Raw genomic sequence first — 19,896 nt, forward strand, 5'->3', positions numbered from 1 at the left:
TTGTGTAGAAGATATTAAAGCCATTATGTCAAAGCATTAATGTCATGGGGCAGAATAATGTCAGTTTTTATTAAAACGTTATTAATATCCATTCATTTAATGTCTTTACAGAAAGACCTCTAGAATATTAATAGCCCTTTTCTTATCTGCACATTGCATGCTGTGTACTATAGAGTGCTTATAGATATGAATCAGAGGTAAAGTCAATCTTCTTAATATTAGAAATACCTTGTGATTCAAAAATAGTACAGCTGTAGCTACACAGTGGGTGCATCTATATGCGTGCATTACTGTGGAGATGTCTAATTAGCCCTGCATTAAAGTGGCACTATCTATACAAGTTATGGTATTCAGGGCACCGCTTACTCTGCTGTAAGATTGTACTGTTGGGGACAGTACTATCTTATGGCGGAGTCATTAACTGTGCTGAAAGATGTGTCTAAACGTGCTTTAATGCACTGTCACTACTGTACATTAAGTTTAGTACCTCTAATATGAGGTACCAACTAAATGTGCAGTAGCCAGTGCTACTACATAGTAGCAAAGGTGCATGGCCTTTTTGTGATATTTAATGTGCAATAGACTAATTCTACTGAGCATTAGCTCATTAACACCGCTTTTTCCGTGGTGCACTAGTGCCACTATCATAGAATTAGCCTACTGTACATTAAGTATATTGTGTAGACATGCCCAATGACTGGGGCTGGTTGGGGCATAAAGGTGCAAAAATGCAGGTGCCTCCTGTTGCCTGGCCCCGCACTTTAGCACCCTCCTACCACAGCCATCCCCTCTGCTACTTAATGTCAGCACCTGGAGTCTGGGGCTGAGCCCCCAAGCCCTCTGCCAGCCCAGGACTGCTCCAGCCCAGCTCCAACTGCTGCAATTCTGGGCACATATGAAGATACTGCATCTGGGAGCAGCTGACTCTGGCACAAACTGTGTTGGAGTTTATTTCGGTGTACTAATTGCATGTGTAGCTGGCCCACTGTCTTCTAGCTTTTGATGTTAAATGGCATTGAATGAAGGGTGACCCAAAAAAATGGACATGAGACTTCGGTTAGGAAGACAACCACAAACTACAGACTAGAGAGGGTTACATTTCCAGGTACTGCTGGGAAAATACTTATGTATATTTTCTGTGTGAAGAGAGTTGCAGGTCAGTGCCACTCTGTAGGCATGACTTTGATAAATATATCTCACATCTGGAGAAATTGCATGTAATCAATAGGGGGATGGGGGGACAGAGGGCAAGGTTTGTATATTAACTAGAGCTTGGTGAAGAATTTTGAATGAATAATTTATTTACTGTTTTTTCCTGCTACATTTGAATAGAAAACATTGTAAAATGTTTTAATATATTTGTTTCCTTAAGTGGGTGTGAAGCTCTTCAGTGAATAATTGCCAGTCTGTTTACCTTTTGGGAGCAGTATATTGCAAATGATTGAAATTCAACATCTTTATTTTGTTGATTATTTATAAACTCAAGATATGTAAGATTGGTTGTTTGATTTTTCCTTGATTGGATGACCTGTACACGTTACTAAAGTTATCCCAATTTTCAAATTAAATAGAAGAGGGTAAAAATTCTCACTTCACATGTCTCCATTTTTATTATTAATTCTGGAAGTCAGTTAGGGAGGTGCCCAAACTTAATGTCTGCATTTTGCAACTATTTGGCTGGAAATATTTATTAGCTAGAATAACTGTGAAGAAGAAGGAGAAACACAAGAAAAGGAGAAGGAAAAGGTTTTTTTTTAAATGAATAAATCTTCATGGAATACTTTATTGTATTTTCCTACTTAGAAGTTTCAAACACATATGTGATTTGAGTATCATTCATGTACTAAATGGAGATCAGTTGAGAAGTGACTATAAGAAATGTCTCTATTTTTCTTTAAAAAGTGGGAAACAGCAAATGTCATTTAATGATTTATTTGCATACTGAGAAGTCTGCAAGACTGGTTTGAGAATATTACCTGTTTCATTACAATATTGACTAAAGCAACTTTATAGCAGAGTTATTGCCCTTTACAAATATTACTGAATGTCATTCTGCCATTAGATTATATGTATAGAAATGATTTGGAGCCACAACTTCAGCAACTTGAGATCAGGGTGTACTTTAAAGTCTAGATTTAAAGACACACAATTTACTCAATGTGTTCTGTAAAAAAAAAGAAAGAAAAATTGCTGGAAAACCAGTTCATCTGAATTTCCACATATGCCTATCCTGTTTGAATATCATGTATTGGTGTGAAAACTTACCCTTAACTTTTACATGTCCAGGGAAGATGTTAAAATAAGTTCAGTGATAATCCATTAGGACAGAAACTTCATTTTTCTTCTATCATAATGGAAAAGAAATAATTTCAGCTTCGTATAGAAAGGAAAACTATTGGATGTGAAATCATAGACCTTTAAACAAGTTTGGTTGTTATATCTTTCTTTTATTTCTACTCTACCTATTGTAAAGACTTTAAAAAGACTGTTCAGCTAAACCATTAATAATATTCCCAATCAATAGTTTTAGACACTTTTTTCAGAACAGAATACAATGGATCATAAGTAGTCCACTACTATTTTCCATATGACTGACAAAGTAAGAGGAAAATTAATAGTTTTCTTTTACTGAAGAAGTAGGGTATAAGACCAGAATAATTTCATGCTTTGGTTTTCTGTATCTACTAACAAAGAGAGAAGTAGTTATCTGTTTAGTTTGAAACCAAAAAGAAGGCAAGGCAAGGTGGCACCAGTCTTTAAGGCACCACCTTGCCCTACAAAGACCAATAATATTCAAGCAACCAGGAAGCTCTGAGAACATGTTCTTAAGGGCCATGCTATACATTGCATTTTAAGCTGCTCAAATGTTGATTGGTGCTAGTGGTAGCTCAAGTCTGAAGCAGTTACAACTTAAAGCTAAATAAAATTATTTGACTATTTTCCACCTGCATAGCTGTGGCTTGCTACTAGAAGGCTGGCTAGCAGGGGTCTAGTTAGGAGCTACAGCTGTGAGTTGCTGCTACCGGGCTGGTGAACTAGGAAAGGTTTCCATCTCTGCTCTAGGCTGGGGTGTTGGAGAGACGTGTTGGGGTAGGGTGAGGTGGGAACATGAAGCTGGGAGGTGGAGAGTAAATGAGATGTGGGCAGGTAATGAAATGTGAGGTAGAAAGAACATGCAGTTCATGGAAGGGTTATGAAATGAAAGAAGTCAGCCACTGAAGGAAAAAAAAAGTAGTTAAAAAAAAGTAAAAAAAGATAAAGAAAGAAATTAAAGAAGGTTTTGTGCTTTAATAATTTGTGCGTTGGGATTGGGGTGCGTGGGTGCTGGCCAAACTTCCCAGGGTGGGTGGGAGGTGGGAGTAGTGAGGGAAGGTGCTTTTCGGGGAGCTGCTGACCCTGCCCTAGGTAGGAAGCTGCAACTCATGGCAACCTGAACTACTTCCCTATCCTGTTCCTTCCCACCCACCCTAGACCTGTTCAGGCCCTGACACCTACTTAGCTTGCACATGCTTTTGGTGCCAGAAGCCCATCCCCCCAGCACTAGAGGTCAGGGAGTGCAAAGTTTGCCCACACAGAACAGGAGGGAGGGGGCACTGCATTCTGCAATGCTGGAGGACTGAAAATTGGCTACCTTATCTGTAGGGAATGGCCCCATATTAATGGAACATGACTTGGGTAACACGTATCGGAGATAAATCTGTCCTTAAGTGACATAACTTTAAGATGCCTAAAGTATGCTTAAAACTAGTTTTGGGTGTTAATGTGGAGACAATCCAGGTGTTAAGAGCTCCTGGATCCACCTAAAGTTTATGTGTAACAAGGTCCTAACTTTGTGAGCACTCTGGATTGGTGAGATTCTATGATCATCCTCAGTGAAGGGTCTTCCTTATAGATGTCTTCCTTATAGAGTGTATTCCTTATAGATGTTTTGTATGGCTAATTTTAACATGAGTATTTGGGGTTCTCATTTCTCCCCAGTGATTACCCCATCTTCTCCCGGAGTATATATTCCAAAGATTATAAAATATATTCTGTGCTGTATTATGCCTTACACTGGTCAAGAGTACATGAAAATCTCATACATATTAGCCTCAAGTTTAGCTTGTCACTGATTTTGTTTATTAGAAATCAAGCTGATTATTGGAAGTTTACAAGGTCTAGGGAATCACATGAGACATCTAAATTAAAACATGCTTATGGAAGTCACCACTATGCACTTGCTAAAGGTATGTAGTAGGGTTGGAGAAGTGTTGTAGGTGTGATGGCCCAGAGTAGTAGGGGCAACCTTTTTTGACAAATGTGCTACAAATTAGCCCCATATTCTCCATGAGTGCCTCTCCAATCCCCTTCTCCCTGATCTGCTGCTGCTCTTTCATCCTCTTTCCCTGTGCTCCCTGCTCCCTGATTTCTTTCCTGCTACACAGAGTGGCTGTCCATGACACTTCTGGTACCTGTGCCTCAGGTTGGCCACACCTGGTCCACAGAATATGTGATAAGCAAAGTTTCTTTGGTGATATCTTTTTTATATAGTATCAAGTATATATAGCTGGAAGGACAATGCCACAAGTTTTCAGGCACAAAATCCCATTTTTCAATGACTTCTGCTTAACAGCATTGGGTAAATTGAAAAAGTCATTTGAAGAAGGCAGTAAACCTGTAGAGCAAAGAGAAGTTTTAGGTATAGGTATTTCCATATAATATAGGTTAATGGTGCGAGAAAATCCAATCCTAACTTTCTATGATTCTATGAAACTCATTGTTTGTAAGGTGCTTTGAGATCCTTGCACTGAATGTCTTGAATAATTCTGAGTTATTAGTATTAAATAACAGAGAACAATTTTCAGTAGCTGGTGATACATACCAACTGAGAATTGTTTTGCTGTATCGTCTTCAGTATCCACTTTGACTAAGTTGGTTTTGTAGTTATCACCGGGTTCCATAAACACAGGCATACACGGATAATAAGGACTAAATAATGAACTGTATTGTGGAGCAGTAGGCAACACTTTGAAGAAGACTTTTATCATGAACCAAGGCTCTCCAGAACCAGTTCTAGATATCATGCTAGATGGTACTTATCTGGTTGTTATTGACCAGTTTTTCTACCTTGGCTCTACTTTTACCAGCAGTGTAGATTTTGATGCTGAGCTTGCTAGTAGAATCAGTGAAGCAGCCAGGAACTTTTGTCTTTTGCAAGGCAGAGCCTGGAACAATAATAAACTGTCAACTAAGGTGAAAATTCATATCTATGAGATATGTCTTTTATCCACTCTTCTTTATGGCTTAGAAACATGGATGACCTATGCCAAACATGTCAAAAGACTAAACAGCTTTCATATCAGACACCTGCCTAAAATTCTTCAAATAAGATGGCAAGATAGGGTGACAAATGTGGAATTGTTAAATCATGCTGGTATGTCATTCATGGGAATATTGGTTAGTAAGAAAAGACTCAGGTGGTTTGGTCATGTCAAGCAAATGCCGGATCTCAGGATCCTGAAGAATGTGCTGTACTCTGAAGCTCGTGAAGGGTCTAGAAAGAGAAGCAGACCACTGCACAGATTTCAGGATGCTTGCAAAGATGGCTTAGCATCCTTTGGAATCTCTGTGGATGATTGGGAAAGGAGTGCTAGTGTGTGGGTGTGCCCTACCTGTGGGCAGGCCTGTCACTCGTGCAGCCATCAAGGAACTCATTGGTGCACACACCGTGCTCTGTAAAAATCAATGGTGCCAATTCAAGGCAACCTCTGAAAACCCTTTCTCTTTCTCTAACTAGCTTAAATGAGGGACGGTCCTTCAATTCTCAATGTCTGTAGTCTAAGTAAAAGAGTGTCTCTATATGTAAATGTTTATTGTTAAACATTTTAGGGCAGCAAAGGGAAAGATCAGACTTTTTCAGCTGCAATGCGTGGAATACGTTTTTATAGGCAATTCTCAATCATTTTTCTGTCACTTTCAGTGAGAAATGGCCCTTCTGCCTTGTATTCTTAAGAGGCAGGGTTTACTGAGAATGAAGTGCTTTCTGTCTTGGGTTTTCATAATGAGTTTATTACAGTGGTATCCAATACTGGCATGAGAATAGGATAGAAATCAAAGCTGAATTCCACCAGGGACAAATCTTTCTATTTCTAATCTTCTATTTAATATTCTTGTCCTTGCCTTTATTTTAGCTCTGGACATTTCCTACCATTGCAGTGTGTTTTCCCATAACTTATTTACTAGCAGCCTTTCCCTTTCATACCTCATGTGTACCTAACTTCTGTTTATTTAATCATTTCTACTATAATGCTATCTATAAGATCTTGCTTAAAGTAGATGATTGCACACAAAGTGCCTCTCCCTCAACATCTATAATTCCACTGACTATTCTGTCCTTTTATTAATGTATCTGTCAGATCACTATGTGCTGGGAAGACTTTACAATGTCCCCTTCATTCCATCACCGGCTGATCAATAGTTTACCCATTCCTGTTCATTGGACCTAAAGGCTAGGAACAGATGTTGCATTTGTCCCTAGATAAATTGTGCCTGTGCTTGTCCTAGATCAAAAATATCCTAGGTTTTTCATGTACACACATTGGCCTTCTAATCAGCGTTTACTAAGCAGCCAAAGGCAGCACCACATTTCTGCTGTTAATTCAATAATGCAAGTCTAGGATAACTGTATAAACATATTTTTCAATATCCTGCAATAACATCTCTTTTCCAGAAAACTTTTTTTCTTGGATGTATTCCAGGATAATGGTCATGGATGTCTCTATCATTGCACTTTGTCCTGGAATAAAATGGATCATCCCAGGAAAGATGTGACATCTGTTCACAGCCAAGGAAGTTGCAATGTTCACATTTCATTAGTTTTGGGATAAGAGGTATTTGTTGTCATATTCATGTATGCATTTCTCCTTCAAAGTAGAGTAAATGTGAAATGTTTAATGCTACATTTCTTACATCATGTGGAAAGATTGATTCCTTCACATTCACTTTTCTGTACCAGCTGCTGCTAAATATATTTCAAAACGCTGTCCAACTATTTTCCAGTTCCTTGCAATATTATTACCAGATTGGATGAGGCATTAACTTGCCCTTTTAGATTTTCTGCATCTAAAAAACTTTAGGAGAGCCAAATTAGACCTTCAGGAGAGCCAGATTATTGTCTGAAACTTACTACCTTGTGATGGTCTATCTGTTCTTTTATTTCTTAAAAATATAGAATCATAGAATTATAGATCATTAGGGTTGGAAGGGACCTCAGGAGGTCATCAGGTCCAACCCTCTGCTAAAAGCAGGACCAATTAGATCATCCCAGCCAAGGATTTCTCTACCTGAATCTCAAAAAACCTCCTAGTATGGAAATTCCACCTCTCTAGATAGCCTAAACTTCCTTTGCTGGGACTTGAGACCATTGCTCCTTGTTCTGTCACCTACCATCACTGAGAACAGTTTAGCTCCATCTTCTTTGTAACCACGCTTCAGGTAGTTGAAAGTTGTAATTAAATCTCACCTCAGTCTTCTTTTCTTCAGACTAAATAATCCCAGTTTCATCCTCTCCCTGTAAATAAGGTTCCCCAGCCACCTAATCATTTTCATTGCCTTCCATTGGACTCTCTCCAATGTGTCCACATCCTTTCTGTAGTGGGGCCCCAAAACTGGACACCGTACTCTAGATGTGGCCTCAGCAGTGCTAAATAGAGGGAAAGAACCATGTTCCTTGATCTTCTGGCAACACTCCTACTAATGCAGCCCAGTGTGCTGTTAGACTTTGGCAGCAAAGGCTCCTATTCAGCTTATTGCCCACTATAACCCACAGGTCCGTTTCTGCAGACCTGCTGCTTAGGCAGTCAGTCCCCAGTCTGTACCTGTACATGGGATTATTCTGTCCTGAGTGCAGGACTTTGCACTTGTCCCTTCTGAACTTCATGAGATTTCTTTTGGTCCAATCCTCGAGTTTGTCTAGGTCTCTCTGAATCTTAGCCCTACCCCCCTGGGCTGTTCTATCAAAAAAGTTCCATCAAGAACCCCAGCTGGGCTTGAGGATTCATTGTGTTAGGTGTGACATAAACATGGGTTAAACACTAAAAACGGTGCAGTTCAAATGAAATATCCATTAAATGTATGTTGTGACTTTCTTACCCAGAATTATCATTGCCAGTGTCTTCCTTATAGATGTTCTGTATGGCTATTTTTTCTCTTTCCACTTTAAAATCCTAACCTGAGACTAGGCTGAGAGTGAAGTCATGGAAAATGGGAGTGACAGTTGCCTTCCAACAGAGAATAAAAAGGTTCTGACAGGAAAGGATATTTTTATTTTGCCTTTGAAGACAGTTTATCAGAATGTCATGGCAAAAGATAAAAATATAGTCACTGAAATTATAAAATCACCTGATTTGGAGAAGAACTTAAATTAGGAAAAGTCTGCACGCTCTTCAGGGAACCAGATCAGGACGTTGAATAATTGGGAAAGTTTCTGTCCTGTAAAACTGATCTGTGGCAACTGCAGAGACCTTTTGAGCTCTGTACTTGTTATCTGTTGAACTAATAACGCATTAGAAAAGCCTCCTTTACATTGCCAGAGTATTACTGTAAGTGTAAAAGAGAAAGTAACAAAAATCAGACCTCTTGTTTTTAAGCCGTGGGGGGGGGAAAGGAATTTAGTAGAATTTGAATAGGATTGCATTTATCTGAAGATCTTCATGTAAATAGCATGGTCATGATTGTGTGAACAAGTCTGTAACGGGGAGCCCCAGTTTAAACCCAGATGAAAGCTATACCAAAGTAGATAGGGGAAGAGGAGCATGGTGTGTGCATGTGCTGTGGTGGCTAGGGGAACTAACTAAAGGAACTGGGAGAAGAAGTGTCTTAGACAGGTAAGGAAGGCTTGTGGGATGATTTTACAATGAATAAAATCAGCTGATTTTACAATTATTGTACTTCCCATTTCTTTTGTGAAGCCTATAGATTGTACCTTTTGGTTTACTTTTTGTTTTGTGTTGGACTTGTGCACTGGGTTGCAGCAGATAGGGGACTTGGGTATGCCCCCTGTTGTCTTGTCATATGGGCTGAAAGACACACCCAAGCCGAGGGGTGAGCTTTAGTATGTGGAGATGGAACTCTTAAAAAAAGTGAGATAACCATTGAGGCCAGGCCTAAACCCCAGAAGCTGACATCTTTACCAATGGCCAAGTGGGAGTGGCTGGAGAGACAGGCTTTAACCGCTGGGGCCCCAAAAAGCCCTCAGAAATCTGCGAAGACATGAAGAATAGGTCAATGAGTCTGATGCAGCTGATCAGGATGACTACGGAGCTGCTACCAGTCCTAGGACTTCTTTCCATTTCCCAATATCCAGTAATATCAAAGGCATGTAAGGTTAGCAATAGAGGCATAGGAGGGCTGGGAAAAGACAGTAGCAGAGTAGTGTGGGTCCTGCTTAAATGCAAAGTCCCATAGTGCAGTGGTTCTTATCCTTTTTTGTACTGAGACCCATTTGCAAAGATCGATGGCTTGTCCCAACCAACACACCTGCCCCCACTTCCCCGCCATCCTACAGCCTTGGTACCTGGCCACCTTCCCTCAGTGTTGGCAGGCACTGCACCCCCATCCCCCCCCCCCCCACACACAGATTACAGTCATCAAGCCCTGGCCCTCCAACCCCATAGTTACCTTCATTCAGCTGCTCCCATGCCCCTGCCTAGCTGCATGCTGGCCATGCACCAAGCAACTCCTTGCAGGCTGGAACGCTGCCAGCCTGCAAGGGGAAGCCTGTGCTTTTGTGTGTTTTTTCTAGCACTTGCTCACAACCCTCTGAAATATTTTTGTGACCCACTTTTGTGTCATGATCCACAGGTTGAGAAATGTTGCTATAGTGGACCATGACAATAAGGCAATAACAGACCATCCTGTATACAGGGGTCTGCAGCCAAGCTCTGAAACACCTTGATGGAAGGTCTCTCCAACTGATGATAAAAAAAAGGCAGTCTCCAGAGCAGGCTGCTCAGAGGGGAGAGATCAAGCATCTTATTCAGTGCTTCTGGATCTTCATTTCTAACCCTGAAATGAGAATCTTGTATCACAGAAAAAGGCCTGGACATTTAGTCCATTCCTCTTTCAGTTTGATTAGACTTAACTCGGTCTAAAATTATCTCCTATACAGAGTCTAGTCTGCTTTTACACTTCTTCAGTGATGGTGAATATACAACTTGGCTAGTCAGATTGTTCTGTTGCTTAACATCTATCATAGTTAGGCAAAGCTTTGTAAAATTTACCCTAAATTTTGTTGGCTGAACCTTAAACTGACAGTTTCAGCACTAGAGGCTTACATCAACATTTTTCAATCCCACTAAGTAATACCATAGAATATTTAAACTGAATGATTTGTTTAATATGTAACTGGAAAGAGTCAAAATGCTAGGGCTGGGTGAAACAGCACAATTTCATTTCAACTTCTGTTTTGCCATTTTGAAGGGACAGTGTTTTGTTTTGTCATTTTGTTTCATTTCAAAGCACTTTCCTGTTTTGTTTAATCAAAACCGTTTCACTGTTTCAACATGTTTTGACATTTCGCCCATAGGCTATAATAGGGAAGCATGAAAATGCTTATAACTTTGTAATTTATTGTCTGATTTAAATGAACATTATAAAGATGGTAGCCCTTTCTGGGGGCATGAAGCCTGCCAAGTTTCAAGGAGATAGGTGCAGGGGTTTCTTAGAAACTGCACCACAAGCAAAACTTGTGTCACTTCCCAGCAGTGGCAGCCTTCTGCACCCCCAGGAGGGCTGTGGGTTTATGCCAGACTCTTCCCAGGGCTGTGGGTCCCTGGAGCTGTGCTCAAGATGACAGGAGGCTGCTGCTGCCACCTGAGACCAGTGCTGGGCACAGCCTGCACCCAGCGCTAGGAAGACTGGTGCTGCCACTGGCCTGTGGCAGTCTCCTGTTATCCCGTATGCAGATCTGGGGGCCCACACCCCCAGGAGGGCTGTGGAGCTGTGCCAGAGTCCTCCTGGGTCCCTGGATCTGTGCTCGGGATGACAGGAGGCTGCTGCTGCCACCTGGGACCAGTGTTGGGCACAGCCCTGGCTAGTGGCTCTCCCCCACCTCCTGCTGCCAGGCTGCGCTCCATGGGACTGGTGGAGCTACTTGGAGTGCAGCCCGGTGGCAGGAGGCAGGGGATTGCCAGGGCTGCAGCTGCACTCTGCCTCCCACCACTGGGCTGAACTTTGTGCAGCTGGCAGAGCCGGTTGGAGCGCAGCCCTGGCTCTCTCCCGCCTCCCGCCACCAGACTGCACTCCGAGTAGCTCTGCAAGCCCCATGGAACTCACATTTCAGGTGCTCTCATTTTGTTTTGAAGCTGTTTTTAAGCCTTTTGTTTCATTTTGATTTTGGTGTTTTGAGCTCAAAACACATCGAAACAGCTTCAAAGTGAAACGCTCATCAAAATTTCGCACAGCCCTGCTAAACGCTATTTATTTATTTTAGCAGCCAGGCCTCTTATTTTTCTAGTTGCATTTTAAACAACATAACTGAGCATATCATTTTCAGATCTGCTGCCAGTTGGTTTCTCTTCATGATTCCTCATGAAAATTGCTTTGTTTTGCAACTTTTCAAAGCTTATGCTAGAAAGCTTTAATATATTACACTGAAAATGTAACATGTTAAATGATATTTCTATTATTTTTGTAACTATCAACTTTGTTTCCCCACCTCTCATTTTTAGGTCACAGCTAATTTAGGATTCCATTCCTATTTGTTCTGCCCATATAAATAAGTGAGACTACCAGTTAGCCTTGGAAGCTTAAAAAATAAGAAAGATTATGGTCTCTGCTGTGGTTGTGAATTGGCATAACTTTCAACAACTGTGATTATTGTTTAACAAACCCTTATCCACATTTAGATTTTGTATGTGAACTAAATTGCTGTGTACACAAACATTTGCCTTTTACTTAGGCTGTATTAATACTAACTTGCTACTATAACATGCCTTGATTTCTAAAGTGCATCACTTCTGCTACAATAATTTTTCTGAAAGTTACACTTTACTACAGAGCTTATTCTCTGCTATATTTTCTCTGAGGCTTCCTGAAATTCAATGTCTGCACTTATTTCTGCTTCATGAGCTAGGATAAAATCATTCCAATATATTATTTGTTTTCTCCTGAGTGAGCTCCAGTGAATACTTGGCTCAAGCAATGCAATGACAGCAAGGCCTCAGTTAATTCTCCCTTTATACCTTGTTGGCAGTCACCATAAGCTCCTATACGTTAAATTTAATGAAAATCCATTGTAGCATCAAGATACATACCTATTCAAACACTTTTGAAACCCCTTTGGTACAATAGAACAAAATAAGAAATGCTAATAATGCTAATATAGTATTTTTGAAGAAAAAAGATGTATACATGCCATAGATTTTTTTATACAGAATGAGCTCGCAATTCCTTTGTTACTATGAAATTCCCTTTTTTTTTAGTTGGCATATCTTTTTCTCCCATCTCTTAAATAAAATTGCTCATTTCCTAAGCTGCAAGGATCTTGTTCACTAGAGATTCAAGCATGATCAAACAAGGCCCTGTGAGTTTTCAGGATCGCTACTGTTTGTCTGCTAGACTCACAATGTCTGAGACCTGAAAAATTAAAGGAGAAAGCATAGCTACAGTTAATACAAAGATCCACTTTATTAAAGTCTCCTGACTTGTCAGTATCTTAACTGGCCTGATTAAGTTTGTCCTGGTGCTGTGAGCTGGCATTTCAGTTAAAGTCACCTCCCTTGCAGCTCTGTTAATCTTTCTGAGAAAATAGGAAGTCCAGTATTGACTCTGAGTAGTACTTAGTTCTTCCATCTGATTTTGACCTAAAGAGTGAGTTCATTAGGTGAGTACCATAAATTATTCTATCAAGGAAGATTAGTTAAAATGACACATATTGGATGACTAGAAGGCAACAGAAGGATGCTTCATTTCATCAATGAAGTGTGTAATGCTACTCAAGGCCATATTTCCAGCTGATATGTTAGCTATTTAATGTACCTCTGTATAAAGAAATAAATCACATTTATATACTTTAAAGCTGAAGATTAATCAGAGCAAATCTGAGTATATAAAGTGTCTTTCTTATAGCTTTGGGTTACCACCTTTACTTTATGTTTATTTTAAATCAAAGGGAGCAACACAGAAATCATCTGCAGGAGTTAAACTGTGTAAATAAAATTACTTTGCTTATAATTCCACATGAGTATACCGTAGCCTAAAAGATCTCCTTTTCTCTGTCAAGTGGTAACCTCTGATATGACCACATGAGTATTTAAAAATATCTGTCTTGAAAATCCTGTCTTCTCAAAATAAAAATATTTTAAGATATATCATATAGTGGGAGGAAGAACAGTTGTTTCCCTAGCTATTTCTTTTTCTTCCTCTTGTTTGGGAGGGTAGAGGAAAAGGAGCAGTTATAGATAAGCTGAGATGACTCTGGTTCACCTAATGGCCTCCAGAAATTCCTTAGAGAAATCCCGGGGTAGCATTAACTTTTGGCAGACCTCACACAGATAGTCAAAAAGCCCAAAGGCAAATGGGGTTTCTCTAAACTGCAAAGATTAGATAGGAGAGAATGGAACACACATTTCTCCTTCAGTTGTGGGGCAGAAAATAGATGCCTGCAAGGCCAGAAGCCAGGGGGCACTCCTGCACATGCTGGATGTTGCTGAGGGCAGTCAAATCTAGCTGAGCTGAGGCCATCCTTGATTGGCTATGGGGCACATGCCCCAAGCCCCTGCTGTTACTGCAGTCCCTCCCAGCACTAAGGCTACCAGAGCGAGTGCTGGTATGCTTGGTGGCCTGGCCAGTGGGGGCATGGGGTGAGTCAGAGCTGAAAGAGAGAGGGGGAAGGGAACTGAGACTTCAGCTCTGTCAGACCACAGCCCCTCTGCCCAGCCTCAGCTCCTGGCTGGGGCAGGCATAGCGGGGTGTGAGGAGCCAACATAGACACTTCCCTCAGGGTCTGCACAGCCCCAGCTCCAGCTCAGCCAGGGGGCAACCCAGAGTTGGCAGGGGGACACAAGAGGAACCAAGATGAATGCTTCCCCTGGGGTCCACACAGCCCTGGCTTAGCCAACTGGAAACTCAGAGCTAATGGAGGGAGTCAATGGGACCCTTGAAGGAACCTGTTGTGTTGGATCTTTCCACACTTCCCTCCCCACCCACCCCAGGTCCAAGCTGCGTGCTGGCCAAGCCGAGGGCTGTGCAGACTTCCCTGAGGGAAGGCTTCTTGTTGGGTCCCCATCTTTCCCTCACACCTACCTGCTGTGGGCTGTGTGCTGCCGGGAGCCGTGGCTGGTCAGAGCTGTGTGGGTGGCTCTGTAACAGCCCGGGAGTGGGGTCAGCTAGACACTGGGCTGGAGCAGCAGAGTGTGAGCTGTGTTCCAGCAGGCCACCCTGTGATGGAGGATGTTTGGTGGGGAGGGAAGGGGAGGGGCTGCAAGGCATGCTGGGATGCTGGGGGATGGTGAAATAATTGAGTTGAGAGGGGATCCTGAACAGAAGTTCAATAGACAGCTTTAACCTATAAGTCTGATATTAATCCATGTAGGTTTATCTTAAACCGGGCTCAGCCATTTGCAACAAGTTTATGTGTCCTGATCTTCTCTTTTGTTATAGATTTAAACCTGTTTCCAATCACTTATACCAGTTTGTGTAGTGTCTGTCCCTAGCCTTAATGTTTACTGTAAAAGACTGTGGCCAGAGCCACCAGTGTTTGTTTGACTGCACTGGACTTCCAAATAAATAGTCTGACATGCCTCATGATGTCTTCAGATGTGATTTTGAAAGAAAAGCACATGGCTTATGTTAGTATAAAAAGGTATACAAGAAGCATTTTTCTTTGCTGGAACAATATGAAGAAATCTCCATATGCATAAAATTTAAAGTGTTTTCTTTTTTCTGATGCCACTCAGTGGGGTACACAATAGTAAAAAGTAGTATAATCCATGGTAGTAGTGAGAGAGAGAGTTTGGTTTGTTTAATAGAAATTGCATATGGAAAAGATGCATGAGGTCATGTTTTCTGTCACCTTCTAATGCAAGATTTTTCCCTGTGTCAAATTATTGTCAAATGCAATATCTGTAAAATACAAAGTACTTAAAAATGCATCTTCTCCCATTTTCTTTAGTCTAAACTATAAACATGTTATACATCTACATGTTATTCCTAATTAGTCTGATTATTTTTAGCTTTGTAGACACTTCTCTTTTTTCACAGCTCTATATAAAATTTTAAATCCAAAAATGATGCTTAACAAAATGAATGAGGTAACTCAATTTGGTCAAGAAATTTGAACCAACTCTTGCAGGCTTGAAAAAATTACTTAACTTTACAAAAATACAGTAGCTGACAAGACAACAGGTTCATATCGCAAGGTTTTATTAAGGACTGGAAACAGAAATACCATGACAAGGCTTGTGTCTATATATTCTATTTAACCAGAAGCTGGAACTACTATAATGTATAGTAAAACATCTGTCTCAGTTTTGCAGTCCCAGAAGTTCTGGATGTTTTTAATAATCAGCAAGTAGGTGTCCAAAATCTATATCTACACTTTGTGGTTGGTCTAATCACTAATTTTTTTTCAGCATTTAAATAAAACGCAGAAGGAAAATCTTACTTTAAAGTAAAAATAAAAATCATATCATGCATTTCCTGAAATGCATTTGTAAGATTTCAAAGGAGGGAAAACTAGCAATACATCAGAAAACATAAGGGAGCAACTTAAAAGATTTAGAAGTATATACTTAGCATGGTGTGCATAGGAAATTGAGCTGGGTGACTATTATGAATATTTTAAAAAATGCAGATTGCCGACCCAATAAAGGATAACTGCTGATTCTAAATAGGCACAATCCATCATATAAATTCATATTTATGAACTTCTTTGCATCAGTCTATGGTACTTGGACATCCTTTAGTAAGCAGATTTTTAACAAAATAGACAGTTATGGTATATTTATAACCTTCTTAGGTCACTGATCATTGATATGTACTACCATTATGGCTCTTAAATGTGCCTGCTGTTGGAACTATTGGTCTATTAGGAGATTATTTTAGACAGTGTCCAACATTTACTGTGAAATCTCCTACCAAGTATCCCCATGAAAGTCCTCTTGAAAGTTACTGTGCACAGAAAAAGTGGTGACTTATACAAAAAAGTAACTTGTCTGTTTCTAACTTGGAGAAACACCAAAATCACCAGTCCAGATATTCAAATGAGGACTCCAGACTTTCAACTAAAACAATCCCATTGATTTGGGAACACAGAAAAAAATCTACTTGAATCATATTTCTGCCCTGCCATGGTTTGAAGTGGACAAAGATTGGTCATCTTCAAACAAAAGTAAGAACATAACTATATGGAAAGCTTACTGTGGAACTTAAGTATTACATGACATATTTCACACATGGAGACATTTTATTCCCAAACACTACCTCAAAAACAGTTTCATAAAGAAAAATTTTCATTTTTAATGCTAAAGCAATAGAAAGCATTGGATGCAATCCTGACCTCACTGCAATCACTGGGGATTTTGAAACTGGTTTCAGTGAGGCCAGAATCACACCCACTGAGCATTATGATAGGCTGCCAGGCATAAGCCTTGCCAAACACACTCTACCAGATCCATTAACAGACAAGCGAGCTAGATTTATTATGTGTGAACCTGAAAATATTGATTCAGGTAAGTATACCAGTATTCTGGTTCTACCTAAATCTTGTTTAACATATCTAAATGATTTTGCCCTAGAAAAAAAGCCTTGAAACCCATCCCAGCATTCCTCTTGAGTTTTCTAATACTTCTAAGCCCCTATTAGATTGGAAAACTTTAAAAAACCCTTTTTTTGAAATTATGTTTGTACAGCAGCTTTAATGAGAATTTTTGAATTGGCTTGTTCAGATCTGTTAATATAAATACAGCCCTCTGGGTTTCCTATTTCTTCCCTGTGGTCCTAGTGTATAAAAATATTTATGTTCTTTGTATACTAGGTCCTTCATTATGTGAGTGGACAGACAGAAATATCAAACTAGATTTAAACGTCTCTGGGCATGACTACATGTGCATTTAAGTGTGGCTAAATTTAATGTGCATTAAGCTAATGTGCATTAAACAGATTGGGTTTTTATTTTTTTTGTCAGGTGCTTATACATGCAGGGACTAACATTAGTTCCCTTGGTACTAATGTTAGTGCCAAGTCTCTGCAGCCTGCCATGTGCCTCTAGTGGCTGGGCAGTCCCAGCACTAAAGTTAGTGCTGGGTCACATCTACATGTGTGTTAATGCATTTGAACTAATCACACCTAAATTTGATACCTGCATTTGCAGATATCAAATTTGGGTGTTATTAGCCTAATTTCATCATTTTAATGCACATTAAGTGTGTATGCGTATAGATGCAAGCCCATAATGCACATTAAATTAGGCTAATGAGCATTAATTTGTCTTGTGTAGATGTGTCCTCTATTTCCTTTCCACTCTTCCAATCTGGCTTTGGTCTTTTTATCTCTAATCATTGTGTGCTTTGCCTTGGAAAGGCCTGAGTACTAATTAAAACAAATCAGACATTTGTTATAGTTGCTGCCCTAGTACAATTCGCCATTAAGTAATTTGGTTTTAAATGAGTTGAGGTATGCATTCTTTACCCTTAAGTGCTTGCTGAATCAAGGATTTTGGTATAGTTTATCAGAATATGCATTGGGTGAAACAGCACTACAACAGTTGAGGATAATTTGCCTTATTATTCCTTATTTCTAAATGCATTTTTACTTTCCCCTTCCACTGAAAAATACACCTTTCTTAAATTAGATATTTAGTCTGATTGATCCTATTGATTCTTGTGGGGTAACTCCCATGAATAAAATTATGCTTATGCTTACATACCTGCAATAGGTAAACTGCTTGCATTTCAAATGCTGATGACTTTAAAAGATGTTTAAAATTGCAGGTAACTTATCCATTAGGGGGCTCGAATGTTTAAGCAAGTGCACCCTCAGAGTATCCTTCTGTGCCAGCTAGATCTTGGAGGTTTCCTTTTATTGAAGAACAGATAATTAACATGATCGATGTCCAAGTTCACCTGTGAAGGCTAGGTATTCCCCTTTCAGCAGGAATCTGGGTTTTCTGTTTCTGTTTCCAAATCCAAAGAAGCCATGCACTGTAACTGCAGCATTCTACAGCTGCCAAAGCCCACTGTGACACCATCACTTTGGATTTTAGTCGAATGTGTTTAAAATCAGACATTCTTCTGCATAAAATGGATTTACCTGTTGTCAGAGTTTTTTTTAGCAAATACATGAATGGAAGCGGTGCCATTCCCAAGTCAGACAAAGTGTTTTCCCACCTACCAGCTCTTTTTGAAGAGGAAAAACAACGTCTTCTTAAAGACTTTGAGGGAAACTTCATTGCCGTGATTGCTGATGAAACAACTGACTTCCAGAACAGACCAGTTCTCAGCATTTTATTTCAGGTGCTCAAGGTACAGCCTCCCAAGCATGTAACATTCCCACACCACAGCTAGTAAAGACAGTGTGCTTGAGGAAAGTTAATCATGCCACCATTGCACAAGCCTTGATTTCCTGTCTGATGGAATTTGCATACTGCTTGAGCAAATATTGGCATTTGTAACAGACCATGCAAGCTACGTGGTGAAGGTTTGGAATGATGTGCTTTGTGGTCTGTGGTCAAACTATGTACTTATTCACTGCTACGATCATATAGTTGCTTTGGCAGGAACTACTTGACAAGAGACCTTCAAGCAAGTGGATCACTTTGTAACTTTAATGAAGTCCCTTTTAGTGAAAGCTCCAGCTCGTTGTGCACGGTTCTTAAAATACCTGGAGGATCAGAAAGTTGATTCGCCAGCACTTCCACCAGAATCAGTTGTGACCAGGTGGAACACATGGTTCAGTTGTGCCAAGTACCAAGTGCAGTACTCCTGGCTCTACCATGTGTTTGTGAAACTTGAGCAAACAGAACAAGGGGATACAGCTGTTCTGCGGGAACTGGCCAGCCTGTTAGCAGTAGCAGACCTGCCCAATGATGTGGAGTACATTGCAGAGAACTGTGGACACCCGGTGACAGCACTGGACCTTTTACAGTCCTAGAAACACCAAGTACATAAAGTGTACAACACTGTCTTGGATTTAATTTCATGGTTGGAGCATCTTGTCCTAGCAGCTGATAATGTGAGAGGATCCACAGCTGCTCAGAGTGCTGCTGATAAACTGAGACAGTACCACATGAAAAGTAAAGAGCCAGCAGTTGATTTTCCCTGCACTGTTTGAGCACTGGATCCTAAACAAATTAGTTCTGTTTGTACAGACTATGAAACAGTGAAATCAGAATTAACACTGCCTAGTGAGTGCAGCATGGAATGGCCAATGTATTTAGGAATTGTAAATGATGGATTTGCAGATGCTGAGGATCTGATTCAGTTCTGGATGGCTGTTAAAGACTGCATTCCCAACCTGGGAAAATATGCAGTGGTATTCCTGCAGCTGAATATAAATTCAGCTGATGTAGAAAGAAGTTTCTCCAAACTTGGTTCTTTTCAGTGCTCAGCATCAATGTCTGAAACCTGAAAATGTGGCTGGAATGCTGTAACTGTATTTTAACACCCCACAGTAACTGAGTAACTTTCCCCTTTATCTTGTAATAAACCTGGGTTTTGTTGACACATTACTTGCAAGGGAGTTTGTTTATCCAGTTTAAATCTAGTTGTCCCAGGTTTCTGGGTGGGGGCTCGAGCCAAAGCTTAACTTATTTGAGACCTCTTAAAACTTGAATCCAGCCCTTATTGCTGCAAACAGGTGCAGGGAGCAGAACAGCAGGGATCTGCACTACTCAGATCCACATAGCAGTGGGGGGAGGGG

The 19,896-nt window shown here is 40.3% G+C and overlaps 1 pseudogene; it reads left to right on the forward strand.

Moving 5' to 3' along the window:
• The window catches only part of LOC149869399 (uncharacterized), a 50,150-nt pseudogene extending 30,523 nt beyond the window's left edge, over positions 1-19,627 (forward strand).
• Positions 19,628-19,896: the final 269 nt, after the last annotated feature.

Source organism: Crocodylus siamensis, chromosome 3, assembly GCF_052110815.1.
Source record: "Crocodylus siamensis isolate JL-2025a chromosome 3, ASM5211081v1, whole genome shotgun sequence".
NCBI classification, from domain to species: domain Eukaryota; kingdom Metazoa; phylum Chordata; order Crocodylia; family Crocodylidae; genus Crocodylus; species Crocodylus siamensis.